General features: G+C 36.4%; 1 long non-coding RNA gene across 1 annotated transcript in view; it reads left to right on the top strand.

Moving 5' to 3' along the window:
* Positions 1–6,929: 6,929 nt before the first annotated feature.
* LOC120536249 overlaps positions 6,930–20,267 on the top strand; it is a 71,424-nt gene continuing 58,086 nt past the window's right edge. Inside the window, exon 1 of the long non-coding RNA XR_005635085.1 lies at positions 6,930–7,007. This is a non-coding gene — a long non-coding RNA (uncharacterized LOC120536249). The remainder of the gene's footprint in view (positions 7,008–20,267) is intronic.

The raw sequence follows: 20,267 nt of genomic DNA, 5'->3' as shown, positions 1-20,267 counted from the left end.
CTGCAAATGTTTCTTTCTTTCAGGACACCATGCAGAGCTTAATATCCTTCTGAGGTAAGCAAACTGATTACAAAATAAATGTATTGACTGCTCAGTCCCATTATAGTGCTATTACATTTTGTAGCTATTTTCATACACCAGGCCTGATTACCATAGCTTGTGGCCTATCATCAGCATTACTAAAATTACTTTGAATTTTGATTACAGCTTTTAATGTGTGATTAAAAACTGCCTGAGAGTGTTGATATATTTTAGTTACTGTCTTTGAAGCTTTCATAGTAACTGGGATAAATTGATATGGTCGTTACTTTTTCCATAAAATCTTAATATATCATGGTGTAATACATCCACACAATAGGTTCCCATGATTGAACTTTTATATGCAGTTTGCAATTTTTAAAGCTTCAATTTTCATGGTGATGACTCAGTTTAAGCTTTTGTACAATTAACTTTCTTCGATATTTTTTGGTTCTTTACATCTGTTATCCTTTGCACTCCCAATATTGCTAATATTAAAGAAAGAAATTATGAAAGAGTTTTAGACCTGTAGCCAGCTTTAAAGTCTCATATTAAAAATGTCATTACATAGAGGAAGATTTTTTCTGAACTAAAGCATTCAATGTTTTTCAACAGAAATAAATATGATCATTTTTAATGTGATTTAATATTGATTTATAAATGAAAAAATGAGAGTGAAAATGTTTTACAGTATAAGTATCCAAACTTTTACTTTCTGGTCAGAACATTTACTCAAACTCCCCTGTCAACGTAGAACTTACGAAACGTGCACTGGCTAGTACTACTACCTTAAAGATGTAATTATATTACTTTAGTCATTAAATGCCTGTCTGAAATGTATACATCTTATATGATTTCTGCCTGTTTTTCTCAATGTACTGCACATTGCTAAATGTGTTAAGCTGGTACTGGTATAAGTAAAGCAGAGATATCTGGCAGGGGTTCCTAGCTTGATAGACCCCAGTGCTCTGCAACCCTGTAATGGAAATAACAGGTTAAAATTATAGGTGGATGGCTAGATTTAAAAAAAAAATAATAATAATGGATCGCTATAATGCTCATTCACTCAAATATGCACACACTTTAAAAATATAAGGTACCAGCTGTGTTACTTGGCTTTGCCTGGGAATTTTTCTAAGGTACTGGGCTTCAGTTATAGTGCTGTTGTCATGATATGCTTGAGTTCTGAAAGCACAACTACAAAAAACATGTACAAAGCTGCCGAAAAGAGGGGAAAACACAGTCAAAATACCCCAATTAGAAACCCAAAGGGCAAACAAGTCCCAATACAGAATCCTAAAAATTGTGGTCAAGACGTAGCAGTTTAAAAAAAATCAGTAAGCACAGTTCCAAAACAAAACCATGAGGTGTAATCAAACCCAAGCACAGGGTCTAAAATCCAGAAAACACAAAGCAAAGCAACAGTGCAAATAACTCACCAAAACACTCTCCACTCCCAGCATGTTCAATGAACCACAAGGAATCATGAGGAGGTCCTCCCTTAAATAGGGTGGAGGGCTATTCCTAGCGGTGATGGGCAGGTGGCCCTGCCACTTGTGAGACCACATACAAAGCACAATGGACATAAGGCCCTTCCCTCTTTCTGACATACATGGAGAAAAATATACATAACTAGTAAAATACCTGCGCGTCGCAGTGGCAAAGTACTGCTTTTAAATTTTTATTAAGAAGAAAAGTAAACCTTTTTAAACTGAGGGAAAATATACCAATAATTATTTGTTAAGGATCTCTTTGTATACCACTTTGTCAGTTCAGCCTGCCAGTTGTAATATGACCAAGCTGTGCGCTGAGCTTACTCTTGAGCATGCAACGTATAGTTGGCCATGTGAAAAGCAATCTTGCCTCAAATCAATGCCAACCTTTTGTAGGGTCTGTCCCTGAGACTTATTAATTGTTATTGCGAAGCAGAGCCTTACTGGAAATTGAAGGTGTTTGAATTGAAAAGGGAGATCAGAGGGTATAACGGGGATGCAAAGAATACAAACTCTTTACCCTGAGCCACTGCCGGTAAAAATAGTTGCCTCAATTAGGTTCTTTTGCAGGTCTTCTAATTGTTTAATTAATGTATTATTTAGTCAAAGTACAGTGACCAGATTTTTCTGGGGGCAACCTGGGACACCAGGTGGGGCCGGGGGGCAGAGCCCCCCAGAAGCCAGACAGACTTTAATAATGGAAATGCCTATTTTCGTGTTTCCTGCATCTTATTCTGTACGAGTTTCTTCCATTTGAAACAATCATATTATTAAACCACAAACATATACCCATTTTCAAAGTAGGGTTCTATACCATTGTATGCTATTTTTCGTGAAATTACAGGCTAGATCTTGCCAAAAACAGTTCGTGAAAATTGACTGAAAGACACGCTTTCCTGAAGAGCAAATAAATTCATTAGTGTACATTATTAGGTCAGTTACACTTGCAGGATAAATGTGCTTCATTCACAATATTGCCTCCCACATACATGTGCTACTGCTAGTGCATGTCCCGACTTCAAAAGAAGAAACAGCAAACCAAATTCCAAAGAGGCAAGGGAAGAAGCAATGTCACTCTGCACTCTAAACTAAAGGAAAACAAAGTAAAATACAGCTGTTAGTGTAAGGAACAGGAAAGCATCCGCAAATGTTGTTGTGACTTGTGTCAAATATTCATTTATTATTAATATATAAATTAATATTATCAGATTCACAACCACGACAAAATTTACAGAGAGTACAGTCTGCAGACTTGAGACTATACAGTAAAGTGTGTACAGCAGTACTTACTTAAAGAATAAAGAGTTAAAATTAAAGTTAAAAAAATAAACTTTGTCAGCACTTTCAATTTTGTCCTACAAAGTAAATTGGCTAAATTTAACTCTTTTGTGTTTAAGCTTTAACTTCAGTGAAAACAGGTCACCTCGATTGCCGTATTGACAAGTGAATGACTGAATCAGGCATCAGCCCTAATATCAGGCTCAGAGCAGGAATAATAAGATAATTCCTGGGTCAGAGCATAGCATAGCCAAAACGTGTCGTATCACAAGGCACGGCCGATACCATCCGACGATGTGTCTGCTTCCACCTTCTCGCCCATTTCGTGCGTTTCAATACTGCAAACAATGGCCAACAGCAGGCGTCAGACTCAGAAGAAGGTCGACTTTTTTCCGGTTTCTTTGTGGTGGCGGCCTGCGCCACCACCACCTACTCAAAGCATCATGATGCTCCAACAATGATGGACTGAAAGCCAGAAGTCTACGTGACCATCATCATCAGGTCCTTCCATGAAAATATGATGATTTATGTTAGGTAGAATGCCCAGAGGGGACTGGGCGGTCTCTTGGTCTGGAACCCCTACAGATTTTATTTTTTTCTCCAGCTTTTGGAGTTTTTTGTTTTTCTGTCCACCCTGGCCATCGGACCTTACTCTTATTCTATGTTAATTAATGTTGACTTATGTTTATTTTTTATTGTGTCTTCTATTTTTCTATTCATTTTGTAAAGCACTTTGAGCTACATTTTTTTGTATGAATATGTGCTATATAAATAAATGTTGATTGATTGATTGATTGACTAACCGTCTGACGTCATGATGGGTAGAAAGTATGATTTGGAATCAAAAAGACTGAATGGGGTCTAGGCCCCTAGGGAAAAGTACACATTTTGTCGGAAAACGCCACAGGCCGGGACATTTCCTGATCTTTCGGGGACGCTGGAACAGGTGATCCAAAAATAGGGACTTTCCTGGGTAAACCGGGACGTCTGGTCACTGTAGCAAGTACTTGCAGCCGTTGATCATTCAGTGTTGTTTGCCAGCGTATCTGCTCTGCCCATTTTAAATTGTCATTACTAACATACAACAAAGGGGGAAAAACTGCACAGAGAAAGGGCAAAGTATAATGAAATCAACAAAAGAGAGTTTTTAGTGTTGTTTGCCAGCGTGTCTGCTCTGCTCGTTTAAGTATTTAAATCTTCCAGGCTGCCAACTACGTGGGAGGCGTGGGAAAGGGGGACGCAATATAGGCAGACAGCCAACTACGTGGGAGGCCGGGGGACGCAGGATGCAACCCCGCCTCACACGGCAACCGAGCTGCAGGCTATGGACGTATATATGTATGTAAGTAGGATTTAGTTATGGCCATTACGCATGGAATTTCGAAATGAAACCTGCTTAACCTTTGTAAGTAAGCTGTAAAGAATGAGCCTGCCAAATTTTAGCCTTCTCGTTTAAGCATTTAAATCTATATAAGGCAGGCTGCCAACTATGTGGGAGGCATGGGAATGGGGATGGAATATAAGCAGCCAGCCAACTACGTGGGAGGCCAGGGGATGCAAGACACAGGATGCAACCCCTCCTCACACGACGACCGAGCTGCAGGCTAGGGACGTATATAAGTATGTAAGTAGGATTCAGTTATGGCCGTTACGCATGGAATTTCGAAATGAAACCTGCTTAACTCTTGTAAGTAAGCTGTAATGAATGAGCCTGCCAAATTTCAGCCTTCTACCTACACGGGAAGTTGGAGAATTATTGATGAGTGAGTCAGTCAGTGAGGGCTTTGCCTTTTATTAGTATAGATAAATAAACTAAACAGCTGAAACATGACAGCTGTCAGATATTCGGATGTATCAGAAGTACTGTATAACCAAGTGCTTTATCGGTTTACAATATTTGTGTTTTGTTTAACCAGGGACTAATATTATTAGTTTACTTCAGTGTCTTATTCTTGAACATGCAACACACAATTGAACATGAGTAAAACATTCCTGCCGTAGATCAATTCCTGCTTTTCCTACTGACTGACCTTGAGTTTTGTTGATGGTCATTTTAAAACAGAATTTTGCTATAATGTATTCTTGTGAATTGAAATTGGCAATCTGTAGGAATAATGTACATTTTGAATGTATATTATCATTATTAATTTTTTACAATTTTCATGTGTTTATGTTGCTGAGTCAAGTATTTCTTTCATGTTTTCCATAAGTTGTATGCTCAAGCTTCTTCCTTTTTTTACTATTCCTTTAGCCAGACAATAAAGTTCCTAACACTGAATCATGGTTTACTTTAACTTATTAAAAACAGAAAGTTACATTTACAGATCACACATTTATGTGGCTGATTAAATGGATGCTTAAGCACTGTATAACTATATACTATATGCATATATAGTAAGAATGACACAAAACAAGTCATAACAGGTTGAGGAACTTTTGTGATCCCTGTATTCTGAGATGCAAAACAAAAAAAGCAATATGTTCTTTGGGTCTTTTCAGACTGGTGTCCAAGATGAAATTGAAGTGAGGTTAAGTAGGAGGTAGTTATATGGGATCCAGGCAGGAAGAGGCGGGTCCTGGAGTGTTTATGACAGAAGTGACATCAGAGGTGGAACAAGTGTCCATCTTCCATCCTGCAGTGGTAGAAGAAAAGGCATTAAGCAACAGCATCAACCTCTAGTGCAGAGGAGAATTACCATCATCAGAGCCCTTCGGTTGTCTCCGAAACACACAGGTGTGACAATCTTAAATACCATTCTTACTGGATCAATTGAGTAAAATTGTCTGGTCAACCCCTCACTCCCAGGCTACAAAAAATGTGTATGTTTATACCACATTGTGAGGAATAAGAACAAGCCAATAGAACTGAAAGTATGGGGAGTATCTTAAGCACTGATTTTACCCAAGACTGGCACGTCATCTCCTACTTGTCTCTCTCTCTCCCCCCCAACTTACACTCAAAGCCACAGAGACTGGCATGTACTTGAGCTTTATAATGCACTTGCTGCCCATGTTTTTCCCATTTTTTTAGCACTCACATACTTCAATATTAATCTCCTAAGCTCTTTTATATGACCTGCATATATAACTTGTTTGAATCTCCAAGGGGTATGAGATATGACATCCACTTATGACTTGAGGGAATCCTCAATGTGGAACTCGCACAAAACACCAAAAGGGATTTGCTATATGATCTGCAGTAATATTTGTATGGCAACTGTGTTTGGATACAACATTTTCACTTTTGCTTAGGGCAGCAAAAAAAAGCTAGAGCCAACCCTGAACCCACATAAAAACAGTGGATGGTTCAAGAATTGAATCCAGGGCCCTGAAGGTGTGAGCCATCACTGTTGACCACCTTGGCCCCACAGTGAGCTAGGCTGTTAACATAATAACAATATGAATCACAATTTCAGGTTTTCTGTTACAATATGCATTACCCCCTATTATTCAATTAAACTATTCACAATAGCTTTCAAATGGAGGTCAGCAGGTTGGACTCAAATGCATTTTATATGGAGTGTGCGTTATCAAAGTTCATTCTGCTGAACCTGTGACAAAGTATGTCTTTTTGAAATACTTTACCCCATTGCATTTTACTAACATTGACCTCGACCATGAAACTGTGTGCAGTGACACTGAATAAAACATTTCTTCCATGTGTGAAAAGAAAGCTTCAAAATCATACTAATGAGCACTAGCCTATCTATAATGACTCATTTTCCTCAAAAAAATGGATTCTTGAATTTTCTCAAATGAAAACAAAGGTACAGGAGAATGTATTTTTAAATAGATTGCAATGAAAACGGAGGTGGTTACAACTTCATGACAACCCAGTAAAATTGCTAGTGTTAAATTAACACTTACTGTTTATATGGAGACACGTTTTTCCAAACAATCACCTTTTAGAAACACCTTAACACATTTATGCTGTGATGGTTCTGTTTGTGTGAATCAGTTTTAAGAACACATTTTTGTTCATTTTTATGTTAAGATATGACATTTTTATGTAGTTGTCATAATGAAAAGTTTTTCTTTGCATTCTGATTCATTATTATTTCTTTCCTGTTTGATAAGTGACCCTGCTGACAGGGGTAATGCAGGCAGGAAAAGGTGGCACAAGACAGGTGCAGGGCCCAGCAAGCCTCCAAGAAGAAAAGTAAAGCATGCACTGCCAGGAATGATGTCTGTTGCTCTGAGAGTTATTTGACATTTCAGGTACCAATATTTTAACAAAAAATTGACTTATCCATGATTATGCACAGGTCTGGATTCTACCCTTGTGTTAATAGTAAAATATACCTACCAAGTTAAAAGATGAATCTCTGAACTGTCTCTTCAGTGAATCGTGGTCACCAAAAGAAATCATTATTTAGTGGGTAAGAAGGTCTTTTGGGAATTCTCTGTTCCTAAGTGGCCATGTGACTGCTTATTTATAACAAACCTAATGAGACTAGACAATTATAACAGTGAGGATGGAGACAATATCCTATTGGTAGATGAAGTGGAAAAAACAGAGGAGAGCTGAGAGGGAGAACATTTGTTTATGTTTAGGAAAAGGCAAGCAGCCTCATCAGTGACAGATAAGAGCTCTGAGCATTTGTGTATATAGGCTTAACATGGCTTTGGATTTTATCTGATCATTTTGTATTCATTTTCCTTATTTGCCTTTTGTTGCTCTCTCTGTGTGCACACATGCTTCACACACATTAATATTTATATTAAAAGAAAAATAAATGTTTTGACTTGTTATTGAAGAGTGTTCACTCATGCCAAACATGTGATCTTAGCTCTCTGTCTCTCTAGATCGATAGATAGATAGATAGATAGATAGATAGATAGATAGATAGATAGATAGATAGATAGATAGATACTTTTTTAATCCGCAAGGGGAAATTCACATACTCCAGCAGCAGCATACTGATAAAAACAATATTAATTAAAGAGCAATAAAAATGCAGTGCAAGTTAAAAAATGCAAGGTGGAGAGTGCAAGGCAGGTATAACACTCTGTAGTTAATTTTTAGCCCCCGGGTGGAACTAAAGAGTTGTATAGTTTGGGGGAGGAACGATCTCCTCAGTCTGTTGCTGAAGCTGCTCCTCTTTCTGGAGATGATACTGTTTAGTGGATGCATTTGATTCTCCATGATTGACAAGAGATTGCTTAGCGCCTGTCACTCTGCCACAGATGTCAAACTGTCCAGTTCCGTGCCTACAATAGAGCCTGCCTTCCTCACCAGTTTGTCCAGGCTTGAGGTGTCCCTCTTCTTTATGCTGCCTCCCCAGCACACCACCGCGTAGAAGATGGAGCTCGCCACAACTGTCTGATAGAACATCTGCAGCATCTTATTGCAGATGTTGAAGGACACCAGCCTTCTAAGGAAGTATAGTCGGCTCTGTCCTTTCTTACACAGAGCATCAGTATTGGCAGTCCAGTCCAATTTATCATCCAGCTGCACTCCCAGGTATTTATAGGTCTTCACCATCTGCACACAGTCACCTCTGATAATCACAGTGTCCGGGAGGGGCCTGGGCCTCCTAAAATCCACCACCAGCTCTTTGGTTTTGCTGGAGTTCAGGTGTAGGTGGTTTGAGTCACACCATTTAACAAAGTCCTTGATTATGTTCCTATACTCCTCCTCCTACCCACTCCTGATGCAGCCCACGATAGCAGTGCCGTCAGCGAACTTTTGCATGTGGCAGGACTCCGAGTTGTATTGGAAGTCCGATGTATATAGGCTGAATAGGACCGGAGAAAGTACACTCCCCTGCAGCACTCCTGTGTTGCTGACCTCAATGTCAGACCTACAGTTCCTGAGACGCACATACTGAGGTCTGTCTGTAAGATAGTCCACAATCCATGCCACCAGGTATGAATCTACTCCCATCTCTGTCAGCCTGTCCCTAAGGAGCAGAGGTTGGATGGTGTTGATGGCGCTAGAGAAGTCCAGAAACATAATTCTTACTGCACCGCTGCCTCTGTCCAAGTGGACTATGATTAATAAATGCTTGACTAATTGTATTTACAATATGTTAACACAGCATCAATATGCTGCATTATACTGTTTTCACTCCACTGTTAAATGGACTTTCTTGAGGATAAAGCTAAAGCTTTGTCGAGCACACTTTAAAGAACTCTGTCACCTTGAAAGGTGTGCTTAACAACAAAGAGTGATATTTATATCAATTGAAAATGTCACTCTGCACCATTGCACGTTTAAATGGATATGACCTACAAAGAGAAGGGCAGAATCTGCATTATTTGCTCTTTGTCTGACAATTGTTAAGATCCATTTTTCACAACCTACAGCGATTTGGCCATTTAGTCATACAAGTAGAATAATATTTTAAAAATATTGTTATATAAGATGTGATTCCCAGCTTACACAGCATTGCTTCTGAGAGAAACATACTGATGAAAAGAATTGAATTCTGTGTGCTTACTGTACAGGATTTCCATAAGTAAATATCAGTGATAGTCCCTTTTTTATTTGTGTGTGACAAGCACACTACCTTTTGTTTCATAAGATGAATTCGGCACTCTGATAAACTAAAATCATTTCTACGTTTTGCAGTTTTCTGTCCAACTTATTTTTAGAGACACATAAATCAGTTACTTTCTAATTTTTCTTATTTGAAAGAGATGGTGTTTATGTAGTGCTGGAAAATAAAGGTTTAAATATAATACACTGAAAATAAAAAGCCTCAGACTTGATGTAACTCCTGCAGGAGAGCAAATGTAGCAGGGGAAGGCATTTTTGCATTTAATTTATTTTAATAATAGACAGGAAATATTTAAATTGCAGTTTGTTTAAGTGTGGGTAATATGCAGGTTTACTTATGTAAGCTTATTTATGGAATGTTGTTGCAGTGGTTAGCTCTACTGTCTGAGATATCCACCATCTTCATGTTTATTTCTACAGTATTCTCAATATCCAGGTAAGTTTAATTTGTGATTCCAGATCCAAAATTGTGGTTTTGGCTTTGTGAGTAGGCCCTGTGAATGAATGGCACCCTGTCTCATTTCTGATGGAGAATCACAGGAATCATTGGGTAGAGGGTTCCTTTCATCTGATTGGCTGGCCCGCAATGATTCAGATGTCGAATGGCCAATGGGGGATGCAGCTTGATGGCTGAGGTCTCCAGGACTCTGAACAAATCCAAATCATATTATATGATATCACCTAGTGTTGAATTCTGCTCTGTACTTGTAAGATTTCTATTTCACTATTATATTGTATTAAGGATTACTTGTGTTCTGTTCTGTGTATTGTATTGTATTGACCCCCCTTTTTTTTACACCCACTGCACGCCCAACCTACCTGGAAAGGGGTTTCTCTTTGAACTGCCTTTCCCAAGGTTTCTTCCAATTTTTTTCCCCTACAAGGGTTGTTTTGGGAGTTTTTACTGTCTTCTTAGACAGTCAAGGCTGGGGTGCTGTCAAAAAGCAGGGCTGTTAAAGCCCACTGCGGTACTTCTTGTGTGATTTTGAGCTATATAAAAATAAACTGTATATTATTGTATTGCATTGTATTGTATTGTTGGATTCTGCTTGGCACCCAGTGCTGTCAGGATATGCTCCAATTCAGCTCCATGTGACTATGAATTAGCGGGCTGGAGATTATATGGAGAAATTAGGCAGATGATTGACAAGTTTGTGGCGGTGAAAGGTCTGCTCTCATCAAAACAGGTCTTATTTTCTAATGTCTTGTTTCATATTTTGCTGTAGAAACTGTAGCTATCAGTTATGTAAGAGAGCATGCTAGCTACGTTGTAGGAGAATCCCTTTAGTGAGTGGAATAAGCCATCAATGGAGGCAACAACAGAAAGACAACTCAAGACACTGGCACTATAGCTCACATCATTATTCAAGTGTGAAAGTTTTTCAAATTATATTTATTCAACATTTTAATTCTTAGATCTGTTCACCCATATTTTTTCATTCCTTGATTTTATGATTATACTCTTGAATGATTTATAAATTACTTTTTCAATAGCACTCATTATGGATGGTGCATTATAAAATATAGACTAATTCATTAATCTTTTTTTTTTTTTACTTAAAGTCTGATTAAAATGTGAAATATTGCAGTCCTGATATAATTGATTAATTCTTAATCACACTTAGCACCGCAAGAAATCCAGTGTTCCTGCAGGTGTTAGCACAAACTAATGAATTTTAAAGAAAAATAGATAGACAGTTACACAGTGGTTTGATGAGACGTAAAGATTAAAAGCAACCAGTTATAAGTCACATAAAGAAATTGTGCCTGAAACATACCACCACCACCACCCTGCAACACCTAAACTTATCACCCACCAGAAGCTCGCATCATACAAGAAGAGAAAATTCAAGAAAAAAAGCCACAGGGTGAGAAAAAAGGTAGAGAGCTAGAGAGACGTGTTGATCAATGACACAAAGAGCTCTAGTAGTAATCAATTAAAGATGGAGAACTTGCAGAAGTTAGGTGAACGAGAAATGTGACATTTAGAGCAAGAGGACAGAAGTGTTTAGGAACAGTTGTTCACTGGGAAAAAAGACTTTGCTGAACAGAAGTAAAAGGCAAAGCTGAAAGGTCCAGAAGAAGAAAGATGAATGCCAAATTAAGGAAAGTAGCAGTTTAAAGAGCAACGGTGATAGTACTGACCAGTAGCCAGTCCTGTCGGCTGCGATGACAGAGTTCAGATGATGCACAATTGTAAACTTAACCTATTGATGGTAATGGTATTTTGAAGAAGGAAAGGTCTGAGAGAGGACTGGGCAGTCTAATGGTCTGGAATCCCTACAGATTTTATTTTTTTCTCCAGCCGTCTGGAGTTTTTTTTTTGTTTGTTTTTTCTGTCTACCCTGGCCATTGGACCTTACTCTTATTCTATGTTAATTAATATTGACTTATTTTGTTTTCTTATTGTGTCTTTTATTTTTCTATTCTTTATTATGTAAAGTACTTTGAGCTACTGTTTGTATGAAAATGTGCTATATAAATAAATGTTGTTGTTGTTTAAAAATTGGTTTCCAAAGAAAGAGTGGACTAGAAGGGGAGGTGATTCATCTAAAACGAGTAAAGCAGACTAGAAGCTTTTACAGAGAACTACCACAGTTTTTACAATCAATGAATTTAAAAAAAAGGGAATGAAGAAAAAGGAAAGATTGTCAAAACACCACTGTCCCTGGGAGGAGAAGAGAACAGACAATCTAGAGCTTTGGACACTATGAGCACTGAATCATTAAAAATGTCACCATACTTCCTAATACCCCAGTCCAACCAGATCAGGAAGGTGATGCAGGGAACCAAACTGGAAAGGATCCAAGATGCCTCTTAACCTGATGCCAAATTACAAGAGTCATAAGCCATATATCAAGCTCAGTTTGGATCAAGAATCTTGTCATTAACATTTTGATGTTTAAACACAGACCAATATTCAATTCAAATTTAAATCTGAGTGGCAGAAATTTAAATGGCAGCCAACAGTCATGATGGTATTGTGATTTTTTCCCTTGCATTTTACTAAATGCCATTTATTTAGCAAGATTATTAATTTCCTGAGTATTGATATTTTGTGTTTTGGTTTATTTGGGCAATGGAATTTTCTGAATCTGGTAGTCATAGGCAATATCATTTTGAATGATAAAAGGGAATAATTATGAGACAGATCAGTTTTGGGATACTTTCTTAGCTGATTTTTTAATGACTTCCAATTTTAATAACTCTAGTTTTGGGTAGGCCTGACTTCTCATCTGTCCCTAAATAATCTCTGCTATTCAGTTTAATACTAAGGACATCTGGACATTAATGAAAGCTTCTGGTGGGCACAAAAGGTGGGTTAATATGAGGATTCCCAATTGAACAAAGAGTGAATGACCACTGCTACAGTTGTAGAGCTACAGTAGTAGGGACACCAATGCTTTCAGGCTTTCATAGATTGATGCATATTTCCAAAAAGACATTTTGCTTATCCAAAGAAAGAAGGGGATAACAGAGTTATACCTCATGCCAATAAGAGAAATAGGGATGCATGGTCCTAAAAAAATTAAAAAAAGAAACAATGGTCATTTTGATAATGGCCAATCAAACATAGTAAGAGACAACAAATAGAAGAAGGACTGTGGAACGTTTCTGAAAAAATTACAATAATTACACACATCAATATCTCACTATAATATACAGAGATATCAATACCAAGGCATTAAATTGAGCTTACCAACATGACATTAGGAGAAAGGGCAGACTGACAATACAGGACAATTTGGATTAGTTGATTTATAGCTAGACAAGCCATCATATGAACGAAATAGGTTAATAATAAGAAGGAATCAAAGTGGGCATCATAAAGAAAAACTAAAGTATCATCTGTGAACAGGGAACATTTTAGTGAGTGTCATCTACATTACTAAGGGTGATTGGCTCCAGTTTAAAGTAATGATACCAAAAAAAACTAAAAGAAAAAAGTTGAAAAGTACAAGAAGCAATGACAGTTGTGTAAGTTAGATTCACCTAGCCTAGTATGAGTGAGTGTGCTCTGTGATGGATTGGCATGTTCTGCATAGTGTTGTTGGCTCGCCATAAGCTAAGCTGGGTAAGGCGGTTATACAATTGAAATTGAAAAGAGAAGTAATGCCATTTTCAGACACATTTTGTTTCTGATACATTCACACAGCAGTTACAAGTTACTGTATATCTATTAGGTCCTTTATAAGTTCAAGATTGCAAAGCTGTTTTAACGACAGGTATATAATACCTAGATGCTATATGAAATGGAAAGAGTGCTGATACCTGCTGTACCTTTAGACACTTATTCATTTACACAATGGTGAGCAGGCAGAGCTTAATGTCTACACAACTCTCTTGCTAGCTTATTGATTGTTTCTAGATGAGTGGCTGAATGAGAGTCTTATCTGTTGTTTTTTTTGTGAAAGAATCTGACAGTCCCTCTTGACTCTTGAATTTCAGCTTTCACACTTCAGAAAGGTGAGGTTTCTTGAGACATTCTGAAAAAGCAGAGCGTTATCACAGTTTAATTAGAGGGCCAAGAATATAATAACAAAAGAAGAATTATAAAAGTGTAGCTGGGACTTAATAAATATGCAAATATTAACTCTGTTAAAATAAATTATATATAAATGACTTGCAACATGGGTTAGAGTTTGTATCCACTTTGTATAACATTTGTATACTGTGGCAGATAAATATATTCACAAATTGTGCACTGCATGCAACATTAAGATTTCTCAGTGATGAGATATAAATAAATAGTGATTTAGATAATCTAATACCTGCATTGTGATTTTGTTTCTTACCTATGTGTATGTGGGTTTCTATTCCATAACAAAGGATAATGTTAACATGAATGGTGCTGATTATGCTACATTTTATCATATAGTTTGTAACATGAGCAGTGTAAACATGCAAAATGTCCAGGATGCAATTAGAAAGTGAAGTGGCCTTGGGGAAGTGGAAAAAAATGGGTAAATAATTTATATTTTACCTAATTTAATTTGATAATATTATATCCTTTCATTGTAAACTAGCTGTGCTACACTTTTAAGATGGGTTGAAATCTAAGTAATCTTTGCATAACCTCAGGATTAACGTTTGCAGTGCAGCATACATTGGAATGTATTTTGTAATGCATGTAGTAATACGAAGCATCACATTTTTCATTCATAAAATACATTATTACAAGTGTTTGTGATGTACTGTCAGATGGAATAACAAATGTAATTAATGCGTCTCTGTTATATGCCAATTTGTATGGGATTTGTAAAGGCAGCATAAATGTTTCTGATGCATCATCTGTTGAAATGAAAAATGCAATGCATTACATTACTACAAATATTTGTGATGTGCCATCTGTTGGAATGTCAGAGACATTGCAACTGGACAGACACACAAATGCTTGTGTTTTATTTAGGTGGATATGCTGAGTCTGTGGTGGGCTGATGTCTTGCCCGGGGTTTGTTTCCTGCCTTGTGCCCTGTGTTGGCTAGGATTGGCTCCAGCAGATCCCCATGACCCTGTAGTTAGGATATAGTGAGTTGGATAATGGATGGATGGATATGCTGAGTCTTTTTTACTTTCTCATATACTAAATATAGGGAAATTATTGTAATCATCCAAAGATTCAATGCCGAGATTTTGATGAATCCCAATGTTTTAGACCTCCCTAACTCACGTATACGAAGTACAGAGAAAGCACTGGAATCCTCCAAAAATTCCATTTCCATTTTAGATCTCCCTGAGTCCGAAAATATCATTTTTGGAATTGTGTCTGTCTGTGTGGGTGTGTATATGTAAACACAATAACTTGAGTATGCTTTCACTTAGGTCAGCTAAATTTTGCATACAAGTATTAGGTACAAAACATAGATTTCTATCAACTTTAGGGCCATTTCCGTTAACCGGAAGTGGTACTTTACCCTTTATTCATTCAGCTACAGAGTCCGATTTATTCAACTTTACTTTTATAATAATTATTCAATATATTAATTTGATTTGATTTGATGTTGATGGTTCTTTTATGTACATAATATAAAATATAATCATTGCCTTGCAGTTTACTCCTCATATATCCATCCCCATAACTGAGTATACAAGAAAGTCTAGGGAAGACCACTCCTGATTTTTCAATAATCATTTCTCCCACAAATATCTGACATGTTATTATAATCAGGTACAAAAAATGTATAGCGGGTATCAGCACTGCTCTGATGTAAACTGATCATAAGCGTTCATTTTCTGACTGTTTTCTCTCAGTGTAATTTAGTTTCAGATTCAAAGTTTTTATTTAGTTATGTTTACAGAAAAAAAACATGAAATTTGCCTTCTCAATTGTCTCAATTGCTTCCAATAACAGATACAAATAAAATAAAACAAATAGAGACAAGATAGATTAAAACTTATACAGAAATTCTAAAATATTTACATAATTTGAAAACAGATTCTTTGCTAACTGCTTCTATCAGCTTGATCATGTGTTTTTATCTAAAATGGTTACGTGATATGAAAAACTCTACACTTACTGAATTTCTTTTTTATTATCTCTGATATCATCTTAATAAAAAGATGCATGGCACTGAGAAGAGAAGAGGTTCTGGAGTGGTATTATGTGGTTCCCTTACAATAAGTATCCTTGCTGATTTAGATGATTTTCAGTTTTTCAACATTGTCTTCTGACACACACTTACCAAATCATCCACATCAGCTCCAATAATGTAAGATGAATGTCTGGTAATCTGCTGGAGCTTTTTTAATTTTTATTTTGTAATTTACTAAATCAGGCAATGAAGCTGAAACTGATCACATTGGTTCAGTATGCTTTTATTTCAGTTTGTTTTTTTGTGTGAAAAATGTAAATCCAGGTTTTTCTTTAAATATTGACTTCCTGTTTACTTGTTCATAATCACGCATGTTGTGATTCTGATTCTGATTTTAATATAAAGCTATGCACATTTTAGTGTTTTTCCCGGCTTTGTGTTATGAGGGTTTCTTCAGCTTTGGAAAACACAGCTGGTTTAATCACAAAAGATGACCACAAGAAGACTGACAATCCTGCATTTGGACAGATTTATTTGTTGTGCAACCTAGCTTGATGTCACAGTAAAATAAATATTGAACCGAAAAAGAAGCCTAAGGCCCTGTGGACATCATGACAAGCAGTGATGCCCTGTAAAAACATTATCTTGCTCTAACCATAAACCACCTCCAATGTACCAAGCTGTCTAAGTGGGAATCAATAAATGTGACTCTTTTCTGAATTTCTGTTATATCAAAATGCATTGATGTTAGATCATTTTCCCTCTCTTCCAAACTTCTGGACACCTCTTAAGGGAAGCTGTATTAATTTTGCATTTGTACACGAACAGAAAGATTTAAATTAAGCTAAACAATATATACAGTAAAAGACACACATTGAGACAGTGGCTTTTTCTCTGTATACTTCTATTCCCCAAAAATGTGCTGTTAGATTAATTGGCTTGGGTTGTCCATAAGTGTGCCATGTGAAATTAGCCCCCATCTAGGATCTTTTGGCCAAGCTGTCAGAAAAGATTCCACCTCCTTGCAAATGTTGAGTTACATTAAGTAAGTAAGTAGGTTCAGAAAATGCCTGAATGTAAGGGCAATGGTGTTTCACTTATCTGCAGTTTACAAACCTCTGTGATAAAAACAAAGTTAAGGAAATGGTAATGCATAAAAAAAAAACACTTCTTTTGGCAATGCTACCAATGCACCTAATGCTAATCCTAATTTATGTCATTTGGCTTGTTATAGCCTGGTTTTGTGTTATTTCCAGAGTAGTCTTTCACATTAGCCAACAGAACCTGTGCAGGGAGCACTAACAGATAAGGAGTGGAGCGGCTGGGGAGTCCTGATTATGACAAACTGGTGTCTATTGAGCAAGCAATGGAAAACCAAGTTAGTCAGTACACTGTGTTTATGACTAAAATCAGCACGACACAACATGGCACTAGGCATACAAAATTTTCCTTCTGTAAGATATTTCCAATTTAATCAAAATTATATCTAGATTAATGTCACCCATTTTATTCTTGTCACGGAAGTATACACAATATAATTCAGATTTAACTTAACCATATTGGCAGTTTTTCAGATGTTTTAATATGAGTTCATAAAATAAGCAGTAGATGTGTTAAGCACATGGGTCTCTATGGTACCACTAGATTGCCTGCTACAGTATACAACTGGCTTTTTTCAATTGCTTTTATCAGTTAGAATAAGTAATAAACAAGTATAATAATAATAACTGATCTGTTATCACCAATGGTCTGGCTAATGTACCCACATCTGAATGTAGTCTTCAGTGCTTATGAAGATCTTGGATTATTTAGCATTGCACTTTCAATAAGAAACACTGAATAAAATGTAAATATTATAAATGATACAGGAAATGAACATTTTTATACTTTTTAATTATTTCACAGTAATATGCTGCTAAACAACTGATATGAATTTCCTAATTTGGAAAAGCATCATTACAGAAGGAAAAAAACGTGGTTTGTTTTCTCCTGAGACAGTAAACAGGGATGAACATAAAAACTCTACAAAAACCTTCTGCAGAAGAACGAATATTGATTTCTTAGCTCTTACATTACATCTACTATGAAATATTGAAAAGTAAGTATTATGCAATCTATTCTTCTAATTTATTGACTGCTGTGAAGGGATTTATTATATGATGACAGCCTTTTTTATTGTCTATCTTAAGGGTCATTTCCAGGGTTCACCTTGCCTGGGTTTGTTGATCATACAGGATAAAAAAATAGACCATTGGACGAATATATAATAATGTCAAAAAGGATGAATTTCCTGACAGAATTTTTGTCTAAGCACACATTAAACCCTGGATACAAGAACAGATACATATAACCAAAATGAAAAAGTACCAGATAGCTGTTTTAAATAATAATAAGTATTTGTATTTACTTAAGAAAACCATGCCAAAATTTAGAAATTGACCAGCTAGCTCCAATAACTCGAACTGAGAATATACTGTTAAATGTGCAGTAAAAGCATACATGTTAATGAGTAATGAGCATGGAAACGTATGAGAATCAGTGGAATTTGATTAAACAGCTATGGAGTGCAGCAATTCCTCAGTAGTGAGCTTGTATGCCAATAGCACCATCAACTAAGACACAATCAGTTGCATTGACGGGGCTGGTAACAAGGAATCAAGAATAATAAGTTTTCCTTTATGCTCACCTGATATTTAATGTGTGCTCTCTGAGTAGTTAAGTAGTAGTTAGCTAGTTAATTAAGTAGTTAATTATTGGGAATACATATTGTTGAAAAAAGCTGTAGGTCCTTACAAAGAAATGTTTCAATGAAAAATATTTTTAAAGGAGAAATTGAGCTCTCTATCTAATGGAAGGCACAAATTAAAAGCAAAACTGTCAAAGAAGTCAAAGAGTTTCACAATATGGGGGGCAAATGAGAATTTTCCACAGGGACCTGCCAGGTTTAGAATCAGGGAAAACTTTTACAGTAATTTATCAAAGTTGGTGACCTGATACGGATCATTTCATTGCACATCCTCTGCTGTCACCTGCAAGGAGAAGAAGAAGGCAGAAAAACAATGGCAGCTAATGAGAAAATAAGAGCAGGGCAGCCTCCAATCAGTGAAGCAGGCTAATTCCTAGGTAATGGAGCAAGAACAAAGAACACTACTGGGAAGGATCAAGACTGGCTGGTGGAGCAGAAGCACAGAACATTGCAACTTCTGGCTGGGTGAGGGCCAGGAGACTGCACTGAAAACAATGAAGAGAGGAACTGTGTGTACGTTGCTTACCAACACCTCTGACAAAAAGGAAAGAAACAGAAACAAAAAAACAAAAAACAAACCAGCCAGCTGAAAATAACTGAACCATCATCATTCAGCAACACATGTGGTGCCATAGAAACCACACAGGTGCCACTCAACAAGATGTGTACACTCTCTAGGGGTGAAAAAACTAAAAAAAGAGACAAACTTGCCAGAAAGAAACAATTTATCAAAGAGGGCATTGCATGACTATTGAAAAACAATTCACCAAAGTAAAGAATATAAAATATTCTGCCCTGCCTAGAGTTAGCATGTACAGTATAAAAATGAATGACTCAACCTAATGATGTTATGGCTTTTAGCAGGCAGAACTCCCTTGGTGATCTTTAATGATTTCTTTTTCATTTTAAGAATTCACTTTATTGTTGACAGTTTGTTAAATTTATTTGAGATATGCTAAAATGTGTTTTACAGATGTTTAAATGCACATACTTCAAGATATCTCAATGGTATTTAGAGACAGCTGCATGTCAGCATATCTCTAAAAGTTAATATGGCTTGTCACACTATTTTCAAGCCGAGGATGTAAAAGAAAATGTTTGGTAAATGTACAATAATGAATAATTATTACTATTGATAATGCTTTAAAGTTGAGATGATAATAGAACAACAATTGACATGATCAAAATCAAAAAGATCAGAATCAAAAATGTCTACATGGCTTTACATATCAGACTAAGTGCTTTATCTGGTATATTCAAAAAGGATATGCAAACTTTAATTCATAAAGAAAATTTTATTTAACTGGCATTTTATCAGAGCTGTTCATGGTTTATACACTATCATTGTTTTTTGCATTTGAATTCAATTAATGTCCTTGAATTTTTCTTCTTTTAACAAAAGTGGTACACACAGAAAAATAATGTTACAAAGAAATATCTTTTTGTACAGAATATCATACAAGTTAGATAACAAAGGAATGTATTTTATAAATCTAGTAGTGTCATTTTGTTTTACAATAGCTAAGCTATTATCTTTATTTTGGGACAATTTGAATATTACTTTGCCAAGCAAGCTCACTCTTTGACTTGCCAGAGCTGTGAACTCAATTTATTTGATAATCCTATTTTGAATTATTCATTTTCCCAGTGCCACTTGTCTTCTGAGGCATTTCATATTCTTCTTAAGTTTTTGAATT

The sequence above is a fragment of the Polypterus senegalus genome, chromosome 10 (assembly GCF_016835505.1).
Source record: "Polypterus senegalus isolate Bchr_013 chromosome 10, ASM1683550v1, whole genome shotgun sequence".
Taxonomy (NCBI): domain Eukaryota; kingdom Metazoa; phylum Chordata; class Cladistia; order Polypteriformes; family Polypteridae; genus Polypterus; species Polypterus senegalus.
The sequence above is the reverse complement of the archived record's forward strand: the minus strand, read 5'-3'. Positions and strand labels throughout refer to the sequence as shown.